Below are 18,170 nucleotides of genomic sequence, written 5' to 3'. Positions count from 1 at the left end.
CCATTTTGCTGGGCTCTTATCCATTGTTTCCATCAGGGGTGGTATTTGACCGATTCTGACTGGTTCAGGCGAACCAGTAGCGGCAACTTGAATTGGTACACTGAATTGGTAAATACCATCTCTGACTGACCCCGCCCATGCCCACCTGGTCGCTGCTCGCCCCTTCCGGACGCTCACTGCTCGCCCACCCCCCGCCCTATATATATTGCCTTCGCCATGCAGCCCAGCTAATCACCTCGCCAGCTCTGCTCAGCTCACCAAAGGTAAGCAATGCATGCCACCTGCTCGCCCTTTGCCTTGGGTCAGGGGCTGGGTCCCAGGGATGTGCCATTCCCTCAGGCCCCAGAGCCACTGCCCACTCACCGCCCACCTAGGCTAGATGGGGGAATGCACATTCCACAGCTCTGGCCTTGCCCTGGAGCCGTTGTCCGCTCACCGCCTGCCTCACTCACCCACCTTCGCACCTTGGTGGGGAGGAAATACGGCGAGGCTCAGCCGCCTTTCGTGCTGAGAAGCCTCCAGTGCCAGCAATCATTTTTAGCTGCCTTCTGACCAGCTCCACTGCAACACTGTCTTTCTGGCTGCTGCCATTCTCCTGACTGGGTCAGGCCATATCAACCGTACCCAGTCAGGGGAACGGCAGCAACCGGACAGTGTCACAGCGGAGCTGCTCAGAAAGCGGCCACTGGCCGCAGTCTTTAAGGTATAATCCCGGGAGGGAGGGAGGGGACCATAAAGGGACAGACTGTGGCTGGTGGCTGTCTTCTGAGCAGCTCCGCTGTGAAGGGAGGGAGAAATGTTCGGCTTCTCTCTGTTGCAGCATTCAACGTGGCTGCTTCTCTCCTCATTCTCGGGCTCATACACACAAAACAAACATGAGAAGGAGGCAAGAAGCAGCCAGGTTCAACGCTAGAAGACTTGGCCGGCTAAACTTTTCTGTCAGTTCTGTGGGTGTGGCTTGGTGAGCGTGGCTTGGTGGATTGCTGTGAGTAATGTCAAGTTGGCCATGCCCACTCAGTCACATGCTCCCACCAAGCCATGCCCACCAAGCCATGCCCACAGAACCTGTAGGGGAAAAAATTGAATATCACCACTGGTTTGGATGCAGCAAATCTACATTCCCCAGAAACTGCTGGTGTCAAAGTTTTTCTCTTTCAATCCCATATGAAAGTAGAAGAAATGTATTTTTAATGAAGCAAATGTCATGTATCACAGGTTGCACACAGCTGTCAAGAAGTTATTTTTGAAAAAGGCATCAATTCAATGTGCAGAATGGAGAACGGGGATAGCGAAGCCAGCTCAGCAATCCAGTCCTATTCCTTCATATACATAGAAACTTTCCTCTAATTCCTTGCCAGAAATGGCCGTCAGAAACCATTGGATCGCAACACAATGTAGGTACACAGCTCCTGCTGGGAACATGCTTCTTTATTGTGGATATTTCTTCAGTCCCACCCACCTCTTCTTCCTTTTTTCACCTCTCCAGTCTCTCCTCTTTTGCATTATTCTTTTCTAATTGCATTTTTAATCATTTTTTCCCCCAAGTGTAATCTATCTATCTTTTTCTCTGACAGCTGTTACTTCCAACTGGCTTCAATTTGGATTTAACTGCTTTGGGGATCTGCAGGGATCCAAATTAAGGAGATATTTTCTGGTTTTCACTACAGTACTTTTCCACTTTTAGGATTATGAGAACTGATTTGAAATCATTGAATTCATGGTTTCTTCCAAAATTTCAACTTGCAATTGCCTCCTTCATTGTACACCTTCTGGAGAAAGCCAATATACTGTCATTGCCACCTTGTTGAATTCCATGGCTACTAAGGTTATCCTCCCAATTTTGTTTATGTTTGAGTTGTGGGTCATATTTTGCAGAAAATCACAGTTGCACAACTGTTGCATCCACTGGGAATAAATAAGTGTTTCTCTTGGAAATAACCATGTCTTTATGAAAATTTTTCAGCTTGACACTTTTGCTACTATTCTATTCAGCTCAGTGGCAGGATCTTTGATGAATTAATCTTTCTATTGCTTTTTAATTAAATAATTCATTTTCTTGGGAGATTAGCTACAGGTCACTCATCATTTTACTATGTAATTTGATATACGCTAGATAAAGGGAAGAAAATAAAACTAAAGGAAAACTTACTCAACTTTTGCAGATGAGTAATTAACTGACTAATTAAAGGGCATTCAAAGGAAAGCAGTAACAAACCAGAGGATGGTAGAGGACAGGAAGGCCTGGAGGAACGTTGTCCATGGGGTCGTGATGATCGGACACGACTTTGCAACTAATAACAACAACAACAACAAAGAAGCATTCAGAGGCAGAAATGGAAGGATGAAGGTTCTAATAGAAGGTGCACAAAACCTCTGTTAATTGTTTATCTATTTGGTTTTTATTAGCCTGTAAGACATTCTAACAAGTTTCTAAGTTGAAGAGCATGGTGTAAATATTTGAATTAAATGCAACGTTCAGTATTCAATGCTCATGACTTATTTTTTTAAAATAAATATTACAGAAGTACCTTATCTGTCAGGATGGGGGTTACCAGTTTATATGTGCAGTACGGTAGTCTGTTTCCATTTATAAATGGGAAATCAAGATTTCTTCAAGTATGAAAGGCTCCAACGTGGGAGTGCCCATCTGAATGCCCCTTTTACTTAAGTTCCAAATTAGTAGAGCTCATCCCACTGGAATTTTTAAGAACGTAGATCTGAGCAGGTAGGTAAAAAATAAAGGAAAAGATTGCCCTGTCATCTCCATTTCTTAGCAAAGGGACTCAGCATCGTCACGTGGCCAGCAAGACTATTTGCCAAAGTGCACCATACACTGTTACCTTCCCACCAAAGTGGTACCTATTTACTCGCATTTTCATGCTTTTGAACTAGGTAAAAACTGGAGCAAGGAATTGGAGCTCACCCCATTGTGCAATGCTCAGGTCTCAAACCCAGGCTCTTCAACTTTCCATCTGAAAAGCTCAGGGTCTTTAACTGCTGAGCCTTCGTGCCCCACAAGCAGATATGAGTGAGTCCAGTTTGCCCCTTCCAAAATGGTGTTTCCCAGCTACTGGATTGGAATCTGGAATTTTGTTTGTTTCAATAAATGGCAGACAGAAGCACGACCATAAGGGGCTATGCCTTTATTGTGGAATGTATTAATAGAAAGCTCTCAGTAAGACAATGGACCGAGTATTCCTTTTGAAGAATTTGATTCCAAACTCCTGAAGTCTAACACTAGTCAGGAAGAACTCTCTGGAATGAGGCATAAAGAGTACCAATTTTAGAATGGTGTAAACAACCCAGAGAATCTAAACGTAAGGAATAAAGGAGGCAGTTTTATGGTCAAGGTCAAATAGAATTGGTCCTGTGAATGGCTGGAATGGAAAGAGGACCTGGGAAACCATATGGTAAAAATCAATAAAACACAACTTCTCTTGTGAATGTGCACAGAGATATTCTTGGTAATAATTGGTGGGTGTGTATGTTTGTGCATGCCTTTGAGTTAGTATTGACTGTTGGCAATTGCCTGGGCTAATCCTCGCAAAAGTTTCTCGGCAAATTATGGAACTGGTTTGCCCTTACCTGCTTTTTAAGGCTAAGGGATAATGACTGTCCCAAGATCACCCAGCTGGCAGTGAGACTAAGGTGGGACTAAAAGTTATAATGTCTAGCATGATGCCTTAAATACTACACCAGATTATTCCTCTGTTAGACTTAACATGATATAAATCAACATTATGCTATTTAGTCTCACCTGAAGAAACTCATAAGGGGTAGTCACACTTATGACCATTGCAGCATCCCCAGGTCACGTGATCTAAACTGGCAACTGACACATATTTATGACCGTTGCTGTGTCCTAGGGTCACGTGATCACCTTTTGCAAACTTCGTACAAGCAAGGTCAATAGGAAAGCCAGATTCACTTAACAATTGTGTTACTAGCTTAACAACTACAGTGATTCACTTAACACCTATGGCAAGAAAAATTGTAAAATGGAACAAAATTCACTTAACAAATGTCTCACTTAGCAACAGAAATTTTCGGCTCAATTCTCATCGTAAATTGAGGACTACTTATATACTAATCAATCACTAATTGATTAGTATATAAGTATATACTATATAAGTATATACTAATACATCACAGCTATCTGTCCTTGGAAACCATCTTTACTTCCATTGCTTCCATCCACCAAATCATACATTGCCTGTTGTATTTTTCAAAATACATCCTAAGTATGTGTCAATGCCCTGCCTGGACCATTTAGGAGGGGCGGGGTGCATAGAACAGGTTGGTGGCTTGTAAAATAGTCCAGTAGATCCTAACTTGGACAGTATGTATACTTGCACATTTGAAAAAACTGGGCCTGTAACACACTTGCAAAAATGTACCAAACCTTACAGGGACTGTCCTTCCTGTTAGCCTGACTGCAACTTAAGCTAGTAAACTAGTTTACACCTTCTGTATCTTACTAAAAAGTATTATATATGTAGCTAACAATAGGCACTTTCTCTCCACTTTTCTACAAAAGTGAATTTTTAATTCCATTCTGGTTGCAAATCACTACAGAGTTGTTGTCTGAAACAAAACCCACATACTTTTTCAGAAGGAGTCCTGAACCAGAAAGACATATTTTATCAACTTTACAGTATCTGTGAACATCTACCATGTTTTCCCGAAAATAAGACCCTGACATATTTTTTTGAACCCTGAAAAAAATGGCCTTATCACCATGCGCTCAAAAGCCCGATTGGGCTTATTATCAGGGGATGTCTTATTTTGGGGAAAACAGGGTAGAAACAAATAGTTTGTTTCTAGCATGGGTTTAGTAGGTGGCTCAGGGGCTAGGACGTTGAGCTTGTCAATCGAAAGGTCGGCAGCTTGGCTATTTGAATCCCTAGTGCTGCCGTGTAATGGGGTGAGCTCCCGTTACTTGTCCCAGCTTCTGCCAACCTAGCAGTTTCAAAAGCACATAAAAATGCAAGTAGAAAAAATAGGGACCACCTTTGGTGGGAAGGTAACAGCATTCCGTGCGCCTTTGGCATTGAGTCATGCCGGCCACATGACCACGGAGACGTCTTTGGACAATGCTGGCTCTTCGGCTTTGAAACGGAGATGAGCACCGCCCCCTAGAGTCGGCAATGACTAGCACGTATGTGTGAGGGGAACCTTTACCTTTACCTTAGCATGGGTTTGTTAAAAACAGATCATGCCAAACCAATCTTATTTCATTCTTTTACAGAGTGACTAAATTAGTACACCAGCAAAATGCTGTGAACATAGTATACTTAGACTTCAGCAAGACATTTGACAGAATAGACCACAACCTACTTCTTGGTAAAGTAGAAATATGTGGGATCACCACCAGATAGATTTGTAACTGGCTGATAAACTGTATTCAATAAATGGTTGTTAATGGTACTACACTTCCATGAAGGAAAGTAAGTAGCGGGATACCAAAAGGTTCCGTCTTAGGCCCAGTACTCTCCAGTATCTTCATAAAATGACTTAGATGAAGGAATAGAAGGGGAATCCATTAAATTTGCAGAGGGACACTAAGCTGGCAGGAATAGCCAACACCCAGAAAACAAGCTCAGGATCCAAATGAATCCTGACAGCCTTGAACAATGGGCCCTCTCCAACAACCTGAAATTTATTGTGTAAAAAAAGCAAGGTTTTACACCTTGGCAGGAAAAACCAAAGGTACAAGTACAGATTAGATGAAACCTGGCTCAAAAACAGTAACTGTGAGAGGGAGTTTGGAGTCCTAGTAGACCATCACTTAAACATGAGCCAGCAGTGTGCGACAACAAAAAAAACTAATACAATAAATTATTAATACATAACCCGCATGATCAAAAACTTAAAGATGCAATAAAGTTATTACATAATCAATTTAATATGATAATAGCTGATCAGGTGGCAACAAATATACAATATGCTAAACATAATACTTTTTGTAATGCAAATAGACCTGGTAGGTGGTTAGCATATACTTTAAGGAAAAGACAAAAACAACGTACTATAGAAAAAATAGAATATAAAGGTAAAGAGAGATACCAACAGGATAAAATTAAAAAAGCTTTTTTAGAATATTATACAAATTTATATCTTAAAGATAATATATTGAACAGGGATATTGATAATTATTTGAAGGAATATAAGGTTAAAAATTTAACTTTAGAACAAACGGATGAACTGAATCGGCCTATAACTTCTGAAGAAATTATTTTGGTAATTAAACAATTAAAAATGGGGAAAACTCCTGGTACGGATGGGCTTACAGTTAGTTATTATAGGAATTTACAGGATGAGATGTTAGGTCCACTTAAGGAATTATTTAATCAGATACAAATAGGAGGGGGAATTCCCCCCTCATGGAGAACCTCTTTTATTTCATTGATACCAAAAGAGGAACAGGATTGTTCTAAACCTGGGAACTATAGGCCAATCTCACTTTTAAATAATGATTATAAGATTTTTGTTAAAATAATAGCTAATAGATTAATGTTGATTTTGCAGCGAAGAATTCATAATGATCAATCTGGATTTATAAAAGGGAGACAGATGAGGAATAATGTTAGGCAGATTGTTAATTTACTGGAGTATTTAGAAAAGAAAATTTTTATTCCAGCAGCATTTATTTTTCTTGATGCAGAGAAAGTTTTGATCGATTGCATTGGGATTTTTTATTTAAATTAATAGAAAAGATACAATTTGGAGATAGTTTTACAAGAATAATTAGGGCAATTTATTTATTTATTTATTAAATTTTTATACCGCCCTTCTCCCGAAGGACTCAGGGCGGTGTACAGCCATTTATGGAGAGCAAACAGCACAGATTATAATTAATGGTAGCTTAACAGAACCTTTTAAGATTGCGAAAGGAACAAGACAGGGATGTCCTTTATCACCATTATTGTTTATTCTAACTCTAGAACCATTATTGGATAAAATACGAGAAGTAAAGGAGATAGAGGGAATTAAAGTTAGACAACATGAATATAAGCTGAGAGCTTTTGCAGATGACCTGGTGATTACTTTAACAAACCCTATAAATTCTAGTAAATCTTTGTTGGAAATAATTGATCAATATGGGAAGGTTTCAGGGTTTAAGGTAAATCAGAAAAAGACAAAAGTGATAATAAAAAATATGGCCAGACAACAGAAAGAAAAATTAGAGGAAATAACAGGATTTGAAATTGTAAAGAAGGTTAAATACTTAGGGGTCTATATTACATCGTCAAATGTGAAATTGTATAAGAATAACTATGAGGTTTTATGGCAAAAAGTTCAGAAGGAGTTGATTGTTTGGAAAAAATTGCAATTATCTTTGCTGGGAGGAATAGCTGCTATTAAAATGAATGTTTTACCTAGATTTTTATTCCTCTTTCAGATGATACCAATAATTAAGAAAGATAAGAATCTTGAGGAATGGCAGAAGGGAATTAATAAATTTATATGGGAAGGTAAAAAAGCTAGGGTTAAAATGAAAATAATTCAAGATTCCCGGGAAAGGGGAGGTTTAAAAATGCCTAATTTTAAATTATACTATGAAGCAGCTGCTCTCTCTGTAATAAGTGATTGGTTTAATTTAACGGAGGAAAGAATTTTGAATATAGAAGGTTATGACTTGCTATATGGATGGCATGCATATTTAATTTATGACAAAAAAGTGGATAAGGCCTTTAAAAATCATGTGTTAAGAACTGCTCTTCTGCGTGTTTGGAAAAAATACTCTTACAAACTAAATTATAAGGTTCCTATATGGGCAAGTCCTAGACATACAATAGAGAATATAAATATAGAACAGAATCAGGAAATGATTACATATAAAGATCTTTTGTATACTGAAAGAGGTAATTTGCAATTAAAATCTCTGCACGTACTAAAAGAAGGGAAAAATTATACTTGGTTTCAATATGAGCAACTACGTGCTAGATGGAAGGAAGATCAGAAAATTGGTATAGAGCAGAACGAGGGAAATTTGGTAAAGCAAATTAGAAATCAGTCTCAGGAGCATATAAAGAGATTGTATAATGTGTTACTTGAAATAGATTCTGAAAGGGACTTGGTAAAGGACTGTATGATAAAGTGGGCACAAAATTTTCAGGAGCCAATATTATTGGAAACTTGGGAAAAAATTTGGGTTAGAAATGTTAAATTCACGAGGTACAGAATCTGAGGAAAATTTTTATAAAATGTTTTATAGATGGCATCTAGATCCTAAGAAATTATCGTATGTATCCAGATATGCAAGCAAAATGTTGGAGATGTAATTGTGATGATGCTACATATTTTCATATTTGGTGGACTTGTAAGGATATAAAGGCCTTTTGGATAAAAATTTGGTGGATTTTACAAAATGTTTTGAAAAGAAGATAAAGTTCCTGCCGCAATTTTTCTTGTTGGGAATTATTACGGATGAGACTAAATTGATTTTAAATCTAATAACAGCAAGATTACTAATAGGACAATACTGGAAGAAAAAAGAAGTACCTACAATAGAAGAATGGATATTGAAAGTTGCCAATTTGGCTGAGATGGCGAAGATATCAGCCTTTTTGAAAGACAATACGCAAGAAAGATACTTAAAGGAATGGGAAAAATGGATTGACTATATTCAAAGTAGATATCAGACTAAGAGTTATCAGACTGTTTTTGAATGATTATGATGTATTATTTTTGATTGTTTTCGGGGGAAGTTAGGAATTGATGATTGTAGGGATATAATTAAGTTGGGACGAAATTTTTTTAGCATATGTTTGTTTTATTTTTAACTATACCTTGTGCTTGTTCCGGGAAGTCGGGGGAGGGGTTGTGAAGGGAGGGAGGAGGTGGGGGGAAAGGGGAAAAAAATTTTCTGTAAAACCTTTTGAATAAAAAAAAAAAAGAAAAGAAATTTTGCTACTGTCTAGTAGCAAAACACACACACTTACTTCACCCTAAAAATTGTTTTCACAATAGCATGAACTCAACCGAAAGTTCATTAGTTGTTAGGGGAATTTAAACTCTTGACTGGAGCACTTAAGCAATCCTTAAAAATAAAATGCTATTGTATAAGCAAACATTTTTTAAATAAAAACGATATATGAATGGGAAAACATAGGAATTTAATTTCAGTTCTAATGCACTGAATCATACATTGCCTGTTGTATTTTTCAAAATACATCCTAAGTATGTGTCAATGCCCTGCCTGGACCATTTAGGAGGGGCGGGGTGCATAGAACAGGTTGGTGGCTTGTAAAATAGTCCAGTAGATCCTAACTTGGACAGTATGTATACTTGCACATTTGAAAAAACTGGGCCTGTAACACACTTGCAAAAATGTACCAAACCTTACAGGGACTGTCCTTCCTGTTAGCCTGACTGCAACTTAAGCTAGTAAACTAGTTTACACCTTCTGTATCTTACTAAAAAGTATTATATATGTAGCTAACAATAGGCACTTTCTCTCACTTTTCTACAAAAGTGAATTTTAATTCCATTCTGGTTGCAAATCACTACAGAGTTGTTGTCTGAAACAAAACCACATACTTTTCAGAAGGAGTCCTGAACCAGAAAGACATATTTTATCAACTTTACAGTATCTGTGAACATCTACCATGCCGAAAATACCTGACATATTTTTTTTTGAAAGAACAGTGAGAAATCAAATTTTGCAAGTTTCATATCAGACAACTTTAAAATTGGAGAACAGGAGCTGAAGGTTTTGAAAGAGATTCCTTCAAAGATGTTAAGGGATAGAAAGGACTTTACATTTTTACACAAGAACTTAAAAACATCAGATTCAATTCAGATGGGAGGTTCCAGTTGGTTTGACAGTGTATTATCAAGGAAGGAGATATCGATTGATACAGTGCTTAAGGCCAAAGATTTTCTTTCCACCGTGCTGAAACTTGAAACCTTTCTTTGTCTTTGATTAATTGACTTTTAAAATGGCGTCTGAAAGTGAAAGTAAAATTTTTAGTACGATAAAGTAGCGTTATTTGTGGATTGTTACAAACGGAGTTTTTATACTGAAAGGAGGAAGGAGAGTTATTAAGTTTGAATTCCTGATTCTTTTGAAGACAGAATGGCAGCTAAACCTTTAAAGCCTTCTGGAAGAAGGATCTGAACCAAGTCTTGAGGAAATATTGAAAGAACAATTAAAACTTTCTGAAGATAGGCAAAAGAGATGATGGAGAATTTTAATGCAAAAATAAGAAGATATTCTCATGGCAGTTCAAGGACTGAGTAAAAATTGAAGGATTGGAAGTGGAAATGCAACAGATCTCTCAGTCAAATAAGCATTTAGAAGACAAAATGAAGATCAGGTGGTGGTGATGCAGTATAGAATGATGGAAGGAGCTCTTAGAATTCGTGGTATGCGAGAAGAGCGTGGAGAAGACTTAAGAAAAATTATATCAGAAGCATTGGCTGAATTTATTGAACTTGATCCACAAGAGGTTGCTTATCAAATTGACAAAATTTATAGAGTTAATTCCTGGATTGCAAGACAGAGAAAGCTTCCTCGGGACATTGTGGTTTATTTTGTGAAAAGGACTATGAGAAATCAGATTCTGCAAGTTTCATATCAGACAACTTTAAAATTGGAGAACAGGAGTTGAAGGTGTTGAAAGAGATTCCTTCAAAGATGTTAAGAGACAGGAAGGAATTTGCTTTTTACACAAGAACTTAAAAACATCAGATTCAATTCAGATGGGAGGTGCCAGTTGGACTGACAGTATTCTATCAAGGAAGGAGATATCGATTGATACAGTGCTTAAGGCCAAAGATTTTCTTTCCACCGTGCTGAAACTTGAAACCTTTCTTTGTCTTTGATTAATTGACTTTTAAAATGGCGTCTGAAAGTGAAAGTAAAATTTTTAGTACGATAAAGTAGCGTTATTTGTGGATTGTTACAAACGGAGTTTTTATACTGAAAGGAGGAAGGAGAGTTATTAAGTTTGAATTCCTGATTCTTTTGAAGACAGAATGGCAGCTAAACCTTTAAAGCCTTCTGGAAGAAGGATCTGAACCAAGTCTTGAGGAAATATTGAAAGAACAATTAAAACTTTCTGAAGATAGGCAAAAGAGATGATGGAGAATTTTAATGCAAAAATAAGAGAAGATATTCTCATGGCAGTTCAAGGACTGAGTAAAAATTGAAGGATTGGAAGTGGAAATGCAACAGATCTCTCAGTCAAATAAGCATTTAGAAGACAAAATGAAAGGTGTTCAGAAAAAGTGGATCAAAATGAAGATCAGGTTGTGATATTACAATATAAACTTATGGAAGGAGCTCTGAGAATTAGGGGTATGCAAGAAGAGCGAGGAGAAGACTTAAGAAAATTATATCAGAAGCATTGGCTGAATTTATTGAAGTGGACCCCAAGAGGTAGCTTACCAAATTGATAAAATATATAGAGTTAATTCTTGGATTGCAAGACAGAGAAAGCTTCCTCGGGACATTGTGGTTTATTTTGTGAAAAGGACTATGAGAAATCAGATTCTGCAAGGTTCATATCAGACAACTTTAAAATTGGAGAACAGGAGTTGAAGGTGTTGAAAGAGATTCCTTCAAAGATGTTAAGAGATAGGAAGGAATTTGCTTTTTTTACACAAGAACTTAAAAAACATCAGATTCAATTCAGATGGGAGGTGCCAGTTGGACTGACAGTATTCTATCAAGGAAGGAGATATAGAATTGACACTGTTTTAAAGGCAAAGTTTTCTTTCTACAGTTTTGAAAGTCGAAATAGAAGTGATAGAAAAACTTCAAGAGATTCAAGAAGGCGTGGTGATCCAAGAGCCTTTATTGCTGCCAGTATTAGAGGAACCACAAGAGCAAAGGGTGACAAGAGGAGCCCTTAAGCGTAAAGAAGAGCAACAGTCTCAAAGTAAAAGTCAGGATCCCAGTATGGAAGCTGTGGGAGGAGCTAGACGGAAGATACCGGAGGAGGAGCTTCCGTTGTCTGCTTCAAAGCTTCAGGAGGCCAGTAATGGCAAATAGAATCTTGTCATGGAATGTTAATGGCTTGAATTCAGCTCAGAAAAGAAGGAAAATATTTCACTACTTGAAACAATTTAAAAATGATGTGATTTGTTTGCAAGAGACACATATAAAATTATCAGACCAAAAATATTTAATTAATTCAAAATTGGGTAAACATTTTGTTGCATCAACTTTGGAAAAGAAGCATGGAATTGTTGTATATATCAGGAAGGATATACCAGCTAAGTTAATTGAGGCAGATATTCAAGGAAGATTTATTGCTATTGAACTGGTGATAGATGCAAAAGACTTTGCTGATAAGTATTTATGCACCTAATCAGCAACAAGAAAAGTTTTACAAAATGTTACATGAGAGGTTGACCTCTGGGATTATAGTTCGTTTATTTTATTAGGAGACTGGAATGGAGTAATTGATACAAGAAGGATAAGAGAACCTCCTCCAAGAAGATACCTATACATGCAAAATTACCAAAATCCTTTTTGAAATGATGGAAGACTTTGAGTTTAGAGATATATGGAGGTTACGGAATCCAGATGAGAGAGATTTTACTTTTTTCTGATAGGCATCAATCTTTTCACGTATTGATTTTATTTTAATTTCTAATGACTTGCTTTCTAGGGTGAAGAAAATGAAGATCAGGTTGTGATATTACAATATAAACTTATGGAAGGAGCTCTTAGAATTCGTGGTATGCAAGAAGAGCGAGGAGAAGACTTAAGAAAAATTATATCAGAAGCATTGGCTGAATTTATTGAAGTGGACCCCAAGAGGTAGCTTACCAAATTGATAAACTCCTGGATTGCAAGACAGAGAAAGCTTCCTCGGGACATTGTGGTTTATTTTGTGAAAAGGACTATGAGAAATCAGATTCTGCAAGTTTCATATCAGACAACTTTAAAATTGGAGAACAGGAGTTGAAGGTGTTGAAAGAGATTCCTTCAAAGATGTTAAGAGATAGGAAGGAATTTGCTTTTTTTACACAAGAACTTTAAAAACATCAGATTCAATTCAGATGGGAGGTGCCAGTTGGACTGACAGTATTCTATCAAGGAAGGAGATATAGAATTGACACTGTTTTAAAGGCAAAGTTTTCTTTCTACAGTTTTGAAAGTCGAAATAGAAGTGATAGAAAAACTTCAAGAGACTCAAGAAGGCGTGGTGATCCAAGAGCCTTTATTGCTGCCAGTATTAGAGGAACCACAAGAGCAAAGGGTGACAAGAGGAGCCCTTAAGCGTAAAGAAGAGCAACAGTCTCAAAGTAAAAGTCAGGATCCCAGTATGGAAGCTGTGGGAGGAGCTAGACGGAAGATACCGGAGGAGGAGCTTTCGTTGTCTGCTTCAAAGCTTCAGGAGGCCAGTAATGGCAAATAGAATCTTGTCATGGAATGTTAATGGCTTGAATTCAGCTCAGAAAAGAAGGAAAATATTTCACTACTTGAAACAATTTAAAAATGATGTGATTTGTTTGCAAGAGACACATATAAAATTATCAGACCAAAAATATTTAATTAATTCAAAATTGGGTAACCATTTTGTTGCATCAGCTTTGGAAAAGAAGCATGGAATTGTTGTATATATCAGGAAGGATATACCAGCTAAGTTAATTGAGGCAGATATTCAAGGAAGATTTATTGCTATTGAACTGGTAATAGATGCAAAAAAGATTTTGCTAATAGGTATTTATGCACCTAATCAGCAACAAGAAAAGTTTTACAAAATGTTACATGAGAGGCTGACCCTCTGGGATTATAGTTTGTTTATTTTATTAGGAGACTGGAATGGAGTAATTGATACAAGAAGGGATAAGAGAACCTCCTCCAAGAAGATACCTATACATGCAAAACTACCAAAATCCTTTTTTGAAATGATGGAAGACTTTGAGTTTAGAGATATATGGAGGTTACGGAATCCAGATGAGAGAGATTTTACTTTTTTTTCTGATAGGCATCAATCTTTTTCACGTATTGATTTTATTTTAATTTCTAATGACTTGCTTTCTAGGGTGAAGAAAATGAAGATATTTCCGAGGTGTTTAACTGACCATAGCCCAGTATGGATGGAATTATTACAAGGGAAAAAAGGTGGTAGAACATGGAGGTTGAATGAAAATCTGTTTAGATATGAGGATAATGTAACTTATTGTAAGAAACAGTTGAAAGAATTTTTTGATTTTAATATGTACAAAGGGACACCTATAGGAACTGTGTGGGAGGCGAGCAAAGCGTTTATTAGAGGGATATTGATTTACTTGGACAATAGGCAAAGGAATAATAAACAAAGGCAGCGTAGGTATTTGGAAGAAGAAATTCAAAGGAAGCAACAGTTATTAATTCAAAACCCACAAGATCATAAACTTAAAGAGGCTATAAAAATATTACAGAGTCAATTTAATATGTTAATGGCAGACCAGGTGGCAACGAATATACAATATGCTAAACATAATACCTTTTGTAATGCAAATAAACCTGGGAGATGGTTGGCATATAATTTAAGGAAGAAACAGAAAGCACGTGTCATACAAAAAATAGAATATAAAGGTAAAGAGATATACCAACAGGATAAAATTAAAAGGCATTCTCAGAATTTTATACTGCACTATATGCAAAAGACAAAATATTGAATAGGGACATTTATGATTATTTGAAAGATTATAAGGTTAATATTCTAACATTAGAACAGAGGAGGAGCTGAATCGGCCGATAGCTACTGGAGAAATAGTGGAGGCAATTAAACAATTAAAATGGGAAAACCCTGGTACAGATGGTCTTACAGCAACTTATTATAAAAAACACAGGATGAAATATTAGGCCCACTTAAAGAATTATTTAATCAGATACAATTAGGAGTGGAATACCCCGTCATGGAAAACATCTTTTATTTCACTGATACCAAAAGAGGAGCAAGATTGCTCTAAACCTGGTAACTATAGGCCGATTTCACTTTTAAATAATGATTATAAGATTTTGTAAAAATAATAGCAAATAGATTAATGTTAGTTTTACAACAAAGAATTCATACTGATCAATCTGGTTTTATAAAAGGGAGGCAGATGAGGAATAATGTTAGACAGATTATTAATATATTGGAATATTTGGAAGAAGAAATTCAAAGGAAGCAACAGTTATTAATTCAAAACCCACAAGATCATAAACTTAAAGAGGCTATAAAAATATTACAGAGTCAATTTAATATGTTAATGGCAGACCAGGTGGCAATGAATATACAATATGCTAAACATAATACCTTTTGTAATGCAAATAAACCTGGGAGATGGTTGGCATATAATTTAAGGAAGAAACAGAAAGCACGTGTCATACAAAAAATAGAATATAAAGGTAAAGAGATATACCAACAGGATAAAATTAAAAAGGCATTTTCAGAATTTTATACTGCACTATATGCAAAAGACAAAATATTGAATAGGGACATTTATGATTATTTGAAAGATTATAAGGTTAATATTCTAACATTAGAACAGAGGAGGAGCTGAATCGGCCGATAGCTACTGGAGAAATAGTGGAGGCAATTAAACAATTAAAATGGGAAAACCCTGGTACAGATGGTCTTACAGCAACTTATTATAAAAAACACAGGATGAAATATTAGGCCCACTTAAAGAATTATTTAATCAGATACAATTAGGGTGGGAATACCCCGTCATGGAAAACATCTTTTATTTCACTGATACCAAAAGAGGAGCAAGATTGCTCTAAACCTGGTAACTACAGGCCGATTTCACTTTTAAATAATGATTATAAGATTTTTGTAAAAATAATAGCAAATAGATTAATGTTAGTTTTACAACAAAGAATTCATACTGATCAATCTGGTTTTATAAAAGGGAGGCAGATGAGGAATAATGTTAGACAGATTATTAATATATTGGAATATTTGGAAAAGAAGAATACTTCAGCAGCACTTATTTTTTTTGGATGCAGAGAAAGCCTTTGATCGATTGCATTGGGATTTTTTATTTAAATTAATAGAGAAAATGCAATTTGGAGATTGTTTTGTTAGAATAATTAAAGCGATTTATGGAGAGCAAACAGCACAGATTATAGTAAATGGTAGCTTGACAGAAGTTATTAAGATTGCGAAAGGAACAAGACAGGGATGTCCCTTATCACCATTATTGTTTGTTTTGACTCTGGAACCATTATTAGATAAAATACGAGAATTAATGAAAATAGAGGAATTAAGATTAGACAATATGAGTATAAAGTTAGAGCTTTTGCAGATGATGTAGTGGTTACTTTAACAAATCCTATAAATTCAAGTAGATTTTGTTGGAAGTAATTGATAAATATGGAAAGGTATCAGGATTTAAAATAAATCAGAATAAAACAAAAGTGATAATTAAAAATATGTCTATACAACAGAAACAAAAACTAGAGGAAATGACAGGATTTGAGGTAGTAAAAAAGGTTAAATATTTAGGGGTCTATATTAGCTCATCAAACAAGAAACTTTATAAGAATAATTATGACTTGCTATGGCAAAAAGTTCAGAATGATATGAGTGGCTGGAAGAAATTGCAGTTATCCCTATTGGGAAGGATTGCGGCTATTAAAATGAATGTATTACCTAGATTTTTGTTTCTGTTCCAGATGATACCAATAATTAAAAAGGATAAAAATTTGGAAGATTGGCAGATTGGGATTAACAAATTTATATGGCAGGGGAAAAAGGCGAGGGTTAAAATGAAAATAATACAGGACTCACGGGAAAGAGGTGGTTTAAGAATGCCTAACTTTAAACTATATTATGAAGCAGTAGCCCTTTCAGTAATAAGTGACTGGTTTAATTTAACAGAGGAAAGAATTTTGAATATAGAAGGTTATGACTTGTTATATGGATGGCATGCGTACTTATTTTATGAAAAAAGTGGATAGGGCTTTTAAGAATCATGTGTTGAGAAGTGCTCTTTTGGTCTGGAAAAATATTCCTATAAATTAGATTACAAGATTCCTATATGGGCGAGCCCTAGACATGCAATAGAGAATATAAATATAGAACAGAAACAGGAAATGATTACTTATAAAGAACTTTTGTATGCTGAAGGAGGTAGATTGCAATTAAAATCATTACAGGTATTAAAATGAAGAAGGAGGAATTATACTTGGTTTCAATATGGGCAAATAAGTGCTAGATGGAAAGAAGATCAAAAATTGGTATAATGCAAAGGGAGGAAAATTTAATAAAGCAAATTAGAAATCAGACCCAGGAGCATATAAAGAGATTGTATAATGTGTTGCTTGAAATAGATTCGGAAAAGGATTTGGTAAAGGATTGTATGATAAAATGGGCACAGAATATTCAGGAACTAATAATGTTGGAAACATGGGAGAAAATTTGGGTTAGAAATGTTAAGTTTACACAAGCACAGAATTTAAGGGAAAATTTTTATAAGATGTTTTATAGATGGCACTTAGATCCCAAAAAATTATCATGTATGTATCCTAATATCCAAGCGAAATGTTGGAGGTGTGATTGTGATGATGCTACATATTTTCATATTTGGTGGACTTGCAAGAAAATTAAGGTCTTTTGGATAAGAATTTGGTGGATTATTCAAAATGTACTGAAGAAGAAGATAAAGTTCCTGCCACAATTTTTCCTTTTGGGAATTATAACGGATTGTACAGGGATTGAGACTAAATTGATTCTGAATTTAATAACAGCAGCAAGACTGTTGATTGGACAATACTGGAAGAAGAAGAGATACCTACAATAGAAGAATGGATATTGAAAGTTATTAATTTGGCTGAGATGGCTAAAATCTCAGCTTTTTAAAAGACAATACGCAGGAAAGATATTTAATTGAATGGAAAAATGGATTGATTATCTACAAAACAGATATCAGATTAAGAAATATCAGATTGCCTTTGAATAATTAGAAAGTTATTTTATGTAATGGGGAAGGGGTTGGGAGATGAAAAGCTTTGGATGTGGTTATTTGGATTGGAAGGGAAAATTTTATTCTATGTTTGGTTTATGTATAACAATACCTTGTGATTGACCCGGGAAGCCGGGGGGGGGGGGGAGGGAGGGGGGAAGGGTTTTTTTTTTTTTGGGAGGGAGGGGGGAAAAAGGGGGAAAATGTTTGTTTTTTAAAACTCTTTCAATAAAAAAAAAAAAAAAAAAAAAAAATGGATTGATTATCTA

At 36.1% G+C, this 18,170-nt stretch overlaps 1 long non-coding RNA gene across 2 annotated transcripts in view; it reads left to right on the top strand.

Moving 5' to 3' along the window:
• The first annotated feature begins 217 nt into the window (after window positions 1-217).
• LOC131193146 (uncharacterized) overlaps window positions 218-18,170 on the top strand; it is a 57,946-nt gene continuing 39,993 nt past the window's right edge. The window contains exons 1-3 of one of the 2 annotated variants that reach the window (XR_009153854.1): window positions 218-263; window positions 1,216-1,394; window positions 1,575-2,417. This is a non-coding gene — a long non-coding RNA (uncharacterized LOC131193146). Of the gene's footprint in view, window positions 264-1,215; window positions 1,395-1,574; window positions 2,418-18,170 lie in introns of those variants that run through there. The other variant, XR_009153855.1, reaches the window with a different exon arrangement.

Source organism: Ahaetulla prasina, chromosome 2 (genome assembly GCF_028640845.1).
Source record: "Ahaetulla prasina isolate Xishuangbanna chromosome 2, ASM2864084v1, whole genome shotgun sequence".
NCBI lineage: Eukaryota > Metazoa > Chordata > Lepidosauria > Squamata > Colubridae > Ahaetulla > Ahaetulla prasina.
Note: the sequence above shows the minus strand (reverse complement) of the source record. Positions and strands in the feature narration are given on the sequence as shown.